A 10102-nucleotide genomic window follows, 5' to 3' on the forward strand; every position below is an offset into this window, starting at 1 on the left:
GGTTCAAGCAGCATGGGGTGTGTCCACTTGCAAGTGGCGCTGGCTGGCCTATGGCATGGCCACACCTCCCTTTGTTGCTGCTCCTATTCCGCGGCTCCTTTTATTCCTTGTTTTCTAATTGTTGGTAGGACTTTGCACTAACTAATCCACGGCGGATTAATTGCCTAGTTCGCCTAGGATTAATTTCGACAGGCGAGGTATAATATACTATGCAGGGCGCAAAAACCCTAATTTTGCAAATTAGTTAGGGTAATATCTGAATCTTGTGAATTATGACAAAATTGATTGAATTCGATGTGTTGACTCAGAGTTCTTTAAGTTTATTGCCAGAGAGCAGTATGATTTCCGATTGAATACTTTTATGCAAGGGCCTTAACCTTGATACTTGGAAATTCGTGCTACTCTGATGTGAGTGAACAAAAATTGTCATGACATACCAATATTAAGGGTTCAGTCGGGGAAATAGAACAGAAAGCATTCAAAGAAACTTATATTAACTGAATAATACAGGCAAGGTGCCAAAATTTACAGAATATCTGGGATTGTTGCTACATGCACCATTCAGGGTAAATTTCATGTGAATATATGTTGCTCAGTAAATGCACCAGTGAAGAGGTTGAACACTCATCACTTTTACATGACTCTGTTTCTTTGCAGAGTGACCGCACATTAAATGCAGGGTTTTACAAATTTATCCGTGAACTAAAAACCACCATCAACATTAAGTCCCCTTCTTAGCACGTAACAGTGGCATTGTTGCGGGGTAAGCATGAGATGGTGACAGACAAGGATAAAAAATCGAAAAGGCATGACATAAAAAGTTGGTCGGGAAAAATACGAATGACCTTGGCAAGAGGCACGAGCGTGATCCTTGCGTTGGCGGCTCAGAGCGTTGGCGCTTGGAGTGTTGGCGTGGTGCGGTCTCGGCTACCGGACGTTGGCGCTTGGAGCGCTGGCATGGTGCGGGCTCGCTACAGGACGTTGGCGCTTAGAGCGTTGGTGTTATGCTGGCTCGGCCATGGAGATTGGCGCCATGAAGCATTGGCGCCACGGGCCAATCATCCTTTTTCCATACATGGCCCAAAAGGTAAATCTTCTTCTACTCAAACTCCAATAGGCGCTATGCATATAAAAGGCGTTGCCCATCTTCTTTATTTTGTATCGTTGGCTTTGTTTCCCTGTCTTCGTGTTAGCAGTAAAGGTGCATCATTCGTGAGTGGATCAGTGGAAAGAAAAACAACATTAAAAGCAGGCGAGTATATTTCAGGTATGTATTCGAACGTCTCTTCCCTCTTGTTTGTTCATTGGTGTAAACCCTAGCCATAGGCATATCTTCCATGAGGTTGTGAAAATACTCCGATATGAATGATTCCTCTTTGCCAGTAGCATTGTAGTAGCGTTAACCACAACAATAATAGTAACGAATCCAATTATTATGCGAAGCAAGAATGTATGGGCGAGCGGCCACCTTAGGCTCCTTCCTTCATGAAACCTAGCTTTAGTTTTTCTTCTTTTTGCGTTTGGCCGTGGGCACCATTCCCGCGACAGGACACGGTTTTGGATAAGAGCATATTTCCCGCGGCAAGTACTTATTTGAGAGAACACCAGTCCCCATTCCCCTTGTCCACAAGAATCATGACATGTGGCCAAAGAAAATATTCCCGTAGAAAATTTGTTGTCGGCTCTTAATCATTGTACCCAATTTTTGACAAAATCTTCATGTATGGTTTTCTTCGAAGTAGTAAGTTTTTCTGTTTTGCTCCGTTGTGGTTACTTCAAAAGTAAAAGTAGCATAAGGAATTTTGTTAAGATGTCACCAGAAAGCAGTTCTGCCGCCGCGTCGAGAAATGCCAACAACTCCAATCCAAACACGGATGATGACTTCTTTACAAAGTCTGCTGCAGTTACGAGGACTCATCCCAAATTCGTGGCAACCCTTCTGACTGATTCAGAGAATGAAGGATAAGTCCAATCAGTCTATCCAGGGCGTATAATGAGGTTTTTCCTTCAAAAGAAAGAGTATCTGGCTTCTCCCATAGACTTCAAAATCTGTCATAGTTCATTGCGCTCTTATGATAAATGGATGAAATTCATGATAAGTTGAGACCATGTAAAGGCTAATCTGACTGGGGTGCAAATCATGAATGTTGTTATGGCATCTGCGACACTTCATGTGACTACTCGTTTTCCCGTAGTCTACGTAATGTATACAGCTCAGAGAATCATATGCTAAGTAGTATCGATACCTCTGTTGAACTGATAATGCTAAGTAGTAAAAGATATTAAAGATCACAATAATAACAAAGAACTCAAATATAATGTAAAACTTTTAAGTTATCATGAGACACAAGAGATTACGTGGTTCAACATTTGTCTACGTCCACGGGGTAATGAGTGATTGTTTTGTATTAAGTATGGTGGTTACAAATATCTTAAATGCTTCCCAGAGTAATAGAGAGAACTCAAGTTGAAGTAAATACTTAAGTTCTAAACACTAAAGAGGTATAAGCTTAAGACTAGATCTTCTCTCCTAGATATTGAATGCCCTTATTTTGTTGGTGAGGCTTGGTATTTATAGCCCCTTCTGCTCCAGGTATATCTTTGCTGCCTTTGGGTCCATCGTCTGCTGATATACCTTTCGTACATATTGTACCTTTGTTCACCGCTCGCCTTATCCAGTCGAACCTTGCCACCCCAGCTGACCCACGTTCGTTCAGGAACTCCCCAACCTTAGTATAGGTTGTACCTTCGTTCACTTCCAGCTTCCACCAATCGGGTTCTGCCACATAGTCTCTCTCCACGTGCTTTGGTTATGCGTGTAGATAAGGGATTTGAGCATTTAATGCTGATTAGATATCCCATCTTCCTTTGTCCCTTCGCCAGCTGCCTCTTTGTAGACAAGGCTTTTACTCTTCTGATCTCAACCGTCGAGGCATCCTTCCTTGGGACGAGATAAAGTAGATCTACGAAGGTATAGTTTGTAACTCAGGCTCCTCTATATAGCGAGGGCTACACAGTTAACTTCTGAATGCGTCCACTAAGATTGTGACACGTGCCCTGTAGAATATTGGTATTCATACTTCAAATCTGAAAAGATGTTGCAGGTTTGATTGCTTTCATTTCCAGATGGTGCCCGGAAACTCACACGACTATATGTAGATGGGGTGAGATGACCATTACTTTGGAAAGCGTTTCCGTTCTGTTGAGACTTCCAATAATAGGGAATCTTGACGTCATCTTGTCTGAGGAAGAAGAAGAAATGCATTCCACTTTGGTCACAAAATCAACAGGATATGTTCTGAAGGATTATGAAGAGAAGTGCTTCTATAACTGGTGGGTGTCTGAATGGTTCCCTGATGAGCCGGAGCCGGATCAGGTGCTGGATGATACACTCCATGTTGATGCAATTTTAGCCTTGTGGTTATCCAGAGACATTTTTGATGATGGCTCTGGCAAGAAAGAGATAAGGCATAAGCTCATCAAATTTGCTATCAAATTAACGAAAGGTGCTGTTCTTCCCATCGGCAGTTTGTTCCTTGGCTCTTTGTATACCCATCTGGATCACTTAGCAGCGGACATGTATGTCTCTACTGGATATATGAAAGTAGACTCGTATGTCTATGTCGCCTTTCTCCAAGCATGGTTGTGGGAGTTGTTTGTGGATGAAAATTGTTTCTGCTGATTTTGGTAATTTCGGGTGTGTGGATGAGAAACGAATCTAAACCCTAAAAAATGCACTGCACGGGAGTACTTTTGATTCGAGATATCAATCTGTACAATCCTGGCCTAAACCAAGAAATGGCCATTCCAGGCTTGCTTCGGTCACAAAGTGAAGGAGAAGGGTTGGTCTTAGGGAGGGAAGCGAAGAGAGTGTTGAGACCAGAATAGTTGATTCTGAAGGTATGGTTGTTTATGACTTGTATCTGAAAGTAGAACTGGCTAGCAGCATGGAAAGCTATCAGGTGATTTCTAGATATTTTGTTGTTGCCGACCAAAACTTGTTGTTTGGTGAAAATACACAAGTCATATTGAAACGTACCCTGGCCTCGTAGGAAGTGAAAACGATTGAGTGGTGGAAGAAAAGAGTAATGTGTAACCGTCAGACGTTATGCATCCATGATGAAGGAAGTGAATTCATGTAACCGTCAGACATTATGCTTCCATGATGAAGGAAATGAATTCGTTTACACCGTTACTTTTCACCACCACTAATTGTCCCACTTCATGACAATTTCTTGTAACGGGCGCATTGCACGCCACACGCTGTAAACCTCCAGACCAATACCCTGATGAGCATCCCCCAGTTTGTGACATGTTTGATGTCTCGAGTTTTTTCGTGGAAAACATGTAGCACTTCGCTACGTGTGGCAATTCAAAGTCAAGGGACTTTCCGCAGGAAAATAGCATGTAATGCTATTAGGCTCGTTTTGGCTGGTCACCTAAAACTTGCCACGGGTTTGTCAGTTCGGTGGCGAACTTCGATGGCTGAGATCGCATCTCATAAAGGAGGGTAGTCGTTGATTATGGATACCTTGTGTTGGCGCCTGATAATGGCACAGTGGTGTTTTGGTATACGCCAGTGGCAATGTGGCATGGCTGGCATGGCTCGTGCATGCCAGTTGCACGGTGGTGCAAGTGGCGCCTGGCGTAGCCATGGCCACTAGATTTAGGCAGCTGATCGCCTAAAACTTGCCACAAGTCTGTCAGTGCGGTGGAGAACTTGGATGGCCGAGATTTCATATCATGAGGAAGGATGGCCATTGATTATGGCCGCATATAGTTGTATAGCGGAGTGGCGCCATTGGCATAGTGGCGCCTGGTAGACCCATGGCATAGCGGCATGTTAATGGCGTAGTCGTGGCACAGCGGCATGCCAGTGGCGTAGCCGTGTCATGGCGGCATGCTAGTATCCGTGGCATAGCGGCGTGCTAGTAGTGGTGGCACAGTGGCGTGCTAGTAGTCGTGCTATAGCGGCATGCCAGTAGCCGTGGCATAGTGGCATGCTAGTATCCGTGGTATAGCGGCATGCCAGTGGCGTTGTGGCATGGCCACGCCTGTGGCTTTGTAGCATGGCCAAAGCTAAGATTTGGCTCCGGGGCCAAAGTTAGGGCTTGGCGGCATGGCCAAGGCTAGGGTTTGGCGGCGTGGCCAATGCTAGGGTTTGGCGACATGGTCAATGCTAGGGTTTGGCGACATGGTGTTGGACCCACATGTGGCGTGGCAACATTGACCATGTTGCCACATCAATCTCATCGCTCTGGGAAACGTTATTTGTCTTTGGTTGGCATAGCAACTTTGCCCAAATTAGGGTTTGGCATGTCGAAATCCTAATTAGTGCGTGTGGCATGCGGCCGCGACATGGCGATACTTTTGTGCAAATGGCGTCATAGAGATGCCAAAGGAGTTATGGCAAGGCCATAGTGTGGAAACGGCCACTGGAGTAGGGATTGTCGTGGGTGGCTATGATATGGCGCCAACCCTAGGGCTTCCCGGGTCCCACACGTCTCGTGGCATGTTGTGGGGTCGAAGTGACATGATTTGTTCCACTACTGAAAATTAGGGCTTTGGTTAATGCATAGGCGTGCTTTTGACCCGAAAACCCTAATCTTAAGCTTTTCATGATGTTTGCCACGAACAGGAGGTAGGTTAGCACATAGGGAACTATTTATGGCAGGTTGCCACGAAGTGGCATGTTGGCATGTTACCGCGGCAGAGTGGCATGTTGGCATGCCGATCAATATGTTGTTGTGGCAGGGCGCGTTTGGCTTGCCAGTTAGTATGGTGGCGCGGTAGGGTGCGTTTGGCCTTTAATGTATGGTGGTAAGTTTAGAGCGACTTGATTGGCCAAGAAAAGGGGTCGGCCAAACATAAGGCGCGGCTACACTTCTGGTGAGAGTGTGGCGGCTTTTGAGCGACCTGATTGGTCGATTAAAAGAGGGTCGGCCAAGCATGGGTGTGGCTACACTTATGGTGAGAGTGTGGCGGCTTTAGAGAGGCCTGATTGGTCGATGGGAAATGGGGCCGGAAAGTATGGGCCCAGCCACAACTTATGTGCGTGTGGCGAGTTTAAAGCAACCTGATTGGTCGAGGAAAATAGGGCCGGTTTTAGGATGGGGTGTGTCCAATGGCAAGTGGCGCCAAGGCATGGCCACGCCTCCCTTTGCTGTTGCGGCTCCCTATTTTCTGACTATGGGCAAGGTTTTGCACCTCCTAATCCATGGCGGATTAATTTACCTAGTTTGCCTAGGCTTAATTTCGACAAGCAAGGTCTGATATACTGCACGAGGCGCAAAACCCTAACTTTTGCAATAGTCAGGGTAATTGATTGAATTCTATGTGTTGACACAGAGTTCTTTTAAGTTCATTGCCAGAGAGCAGCATGCTTTTCTGATTGAATACCTTATGCAAAAGACCTTATCCTTTATATTTGGAAATTCGTGCTACTCTGCTGCGAGTGAAAACAAATCGTCATGCCATATCAACATCAAGGGTTCAGCCGGGGAACATAGCATAAAACGCATTCAAATGAACTTATGTTAAGTGAATATAGGCAAGGCGCCGAAATTTACAGAACGTCTGGGATGGTTGCTACATGCGCCAGTCTGGATAAATTTCATGTAAATATATTGAGCAGCTCAATAAATGTGCCAGTGGAGAGATTGACACTCATGGCTTCGTTTCCTCGCAGAGTGACGTCACATCAGATGCAAGGTTTTACAAATTTAACCCTGAGCTAAAAACCAACATCAACATTAAGTCCCATGCTTAGCTCGTAACAGTGGCATTGTTACGGGGTAAGAATGAGATGGTGACAGATGAGGATAAAATCGAAAAGGCAAGACATGAGAATATTACCAAGAAAATTCGATTGACCTTTGGCAAGACGCATGAGCAGTCTGTGTGCTGGCGCGCTTCTGTCTTGGCTACGGAGTATAGGTGCCTCGTAGTGTTGGTGCAGCGAGCCTTGAATACAAAGACGAGTGTTGAGGTGGTGGATCCGTCAATACTATAATGTATTGATACAGTATGCATGAAAACACAGTAGTGAGTGTTGAGGAATTTGAACGCCTCAACACCAAGAGGAAAAAATGTGTTGAGGCAGTTTGCCCGGCAACATAGTGGTGAGTGCTGAGGAAATTTCACGTCTCAATACTAAGAGGAAAAATGTGTTGAGGCAGTTTGCCTGGCAACACAGCGGTGAGTGCTGAGGAAATTTCACGTCTCAATACTAAGAGGAAAAATGTGTTGAGGCAGTTTGCCTGGCAACACAGCGGCGAGTGTTGAGTAAATTTCACGTCTCAACACTAATAGGAAAGATGTGTTAAGGAAGTTTTCCTGGAAACACAGCGGTGAGTGTTGAGGAAATTTCACGTCTCAACACTAAGAGGAAAGATGTGTTAAGGCAGTTTGCCTGGCAACACAGTGGTGAGTGTTGAGGAAATTTCACGTCTCAACACTAAGAGCAAAAATGTGTTGACGCAGTTTGCCTGGCAACAGAGCGGTGAGTGTTGAGGAAATTTCACGTCTCAACACTAAGAGGAAAAATGTGTTGAGGCAGTTTCCTGGCAACACAGCGGTGAGTGTTGAGGAAATTTCACGTCTCAACACTAAGAGGAAAGATGTGTTAAGGCAGTATTCCTGACAACACAATAGTGAGTGTTGAGGAATTTACACGTATCAACACTAAGAGGAAGGATGTGTTGAGGAAGCATGCCTAGCAACACAGTAGTGAGTGTTGAGGAATTTATACGTCTCAACACTAAGAGGAAATAATGTGTTGAGGAAGCATGCCTAGCAACACAGTAGCGAGCGTTGAGGAATTTACACGTCTCAACACTAAGAGGAAATGATGGGTTGAGGAAGCATGCCTAGCAACACAGTAGTGAGCGTTGAGGAATTTACATGTCTCAACACTAAGAGGAAATGATGTGTTGAGGAAGTATGCCTAGCAACACAGTAGTGAGTGTTGAGGAATTTATACGTCTCAACACTAAGAGTAAAAAATGTGTTGAGGCAGTTTGCCTGGCAACACAGCGGTGAGTGTTGAGGAATCTTCACGTCTCAACACTAAGAGATTTAAAATTTATTTGATATGCCTAATAGATATAAAACATTTAGTTTAAGGATAGTTACTTAGCTCTGTCTCCGCTAAGCATGTCCTTCGCACATGATTGGGATTTAGGTGTATCAGGCTCTCCCGTGAGTAAGCAGCGTGACAAAAGTCCCCATGTGTAATTATCCTGTGCATATTTTCTCGTGGAAGATGTGCTTCCATTGCATTCGCCGGTAAGGCGGTGACTGCATTTAAACTTCTAAACCTGAAGGAGGCTTCAGTCCCCAAGTGTAGCTTACTTCAGTCCCCTTTGGCAGGAGGCATGAGGAATTCATAATCTTTGCACTGGTGGCTTGACATACTTCTGGCTTGGACCCATAGTGTCGGTCTTGACGTTGCGACTTCTTCCATGAACCGTTGATGCTGGCATTGCTACCTTAGTCATGGAACGGTAATGATAACCTTGTTGGCTGGCCCAAACATAAAAATGGCAAAGAGGGCGCCAGTGGCTTTGGTTCGTGGAACAGTGGAATGAGTTGCAACCCTGGCAGAGATGGCGCTTCAATCTTGGTTGTGCGAAGATGGTGTTGCTGACCTCAGAATGGGGATGCTTGCTCGGAATGGTGGAAACTGGCTTCAGTCCATGGAATGGTGAAACTGGCTTCAGTCCGTGAAATGGTGAAAATATGGCGCTGGATATTTGGCTACCAAACAGTGATGATGTCGCTGGAATTTTGGCTACTAAGTGGTGATGATGGCGTTGATGGCTTCTGTCCGTGAGACGGTGGAAAGGGCACTCGGAAGGATTGCTGGTTGGATCACGGAATGCTGGAGCATTGGCGCTAACTTAACCATAGAGTGTTGGAGCCACGGAGAGTTGGCTTGACCGCGAAGTGCTGGAGCCATGGAGAGTTGGCTTGACCATGGAGTCCTGGAGCCATGGAGAGTTGTAGGTTGAGCGACTGGTGTTCCTCGTGCTTTCATATACAACATATGGCTCCTCTTCGTCATTTGTTAGCGGTGGTAAAGCGAGCATTAAATTGTTTTTGTATCCGGATATGTGAATATATCTTTGTGGCTTGCTTTTGGAGTCTTTGATGGTTGTCAGGATGGACTGCAATGAGCAGTCCCCAGTCGCACTTCTCTTTAGTTTCTGAAATTGTTTTCTCCGAGCAGGCTTGGGATCCGCTGCGGCCTCGTAAAGTGTTGCAGGCGCCTTCTAGACAAAGAGGTGATGATATTCTTACGCTACACCCTTGAAGAGTAGATGACCTTGACGTGGTTATGACTTTGGGTTGACCGTGTCTCATGAGCTTTGACAGTGAAGGGATCCCGTGTAGAGCCTCAGTCCCCAAGTGTGGTTTATATGTTTCTATCTTGTATGGTCGGTGAGTTGACCATGATAAGGACATCATCTTGCATCCGTACTGGTGACTCTATTACTTCTTCCATGTGAAACTAAAACATGGAGAAGTATGGATTACCTTTGTAGTGGTTGTTGCTATGGTAAAGCTCTGACGAACGAGCAACAACAGTTCTTGGCATCAGATGTGATCGGAAGAGACTACATCTTCGTGGAACCGAAATAGGTTGGCTGAAATTGCATGGGCATCCATGGAAGCAAAGGGATTGGCTGGATGCGTAAGCGAGTAAACTTCCCACGGCCACGAGGTTTGGCGGGATGGATCAAAAAGTGGACACAACTATGAACCTTGGCTGGCTGTGATCACGATCCTTGACAGGGAATAGTGTGGTGGCTATGGGCACGAACCTTGGAAGGAAGGAGTGTTGAAGCGGCTTCGGCTCTTGGAGAGGACGTTGAAGCTTTATGGAGTAAAACGCTGAAGCTTCCGCTTCGGATCCTGGAGCAGCTTACGGAAAGAACGCTGAAGCGGAGCGGCTGCTAGAGCGAACGTTGAAGCGGAGCCGCTGCTGGAGAACGTTGAAGCGGAGCGACTTCTGGAGAGAACGCTGAAGTGTCTCATGGAGAGAAACATCGAAGCGGCTCCTGGAGAAAACTTCAGTGAGGGCGCTATTAACCCTTGACTT

Source organism: Papaver somniferum, chromosome 7 (genome assembly GCF_003573695.1).
Source record: "Papaver somniferum cultivar HN1 chromosome 7, ASM357369v1, whole genome shotgun sequence".
Taxonomy (NCBI): Eukaryota; Viridiplantae; Streptophyta; class Magnoliopsida; order Ranunculales; family Papaveraceae; genus Papaver; species Papaver somniferum.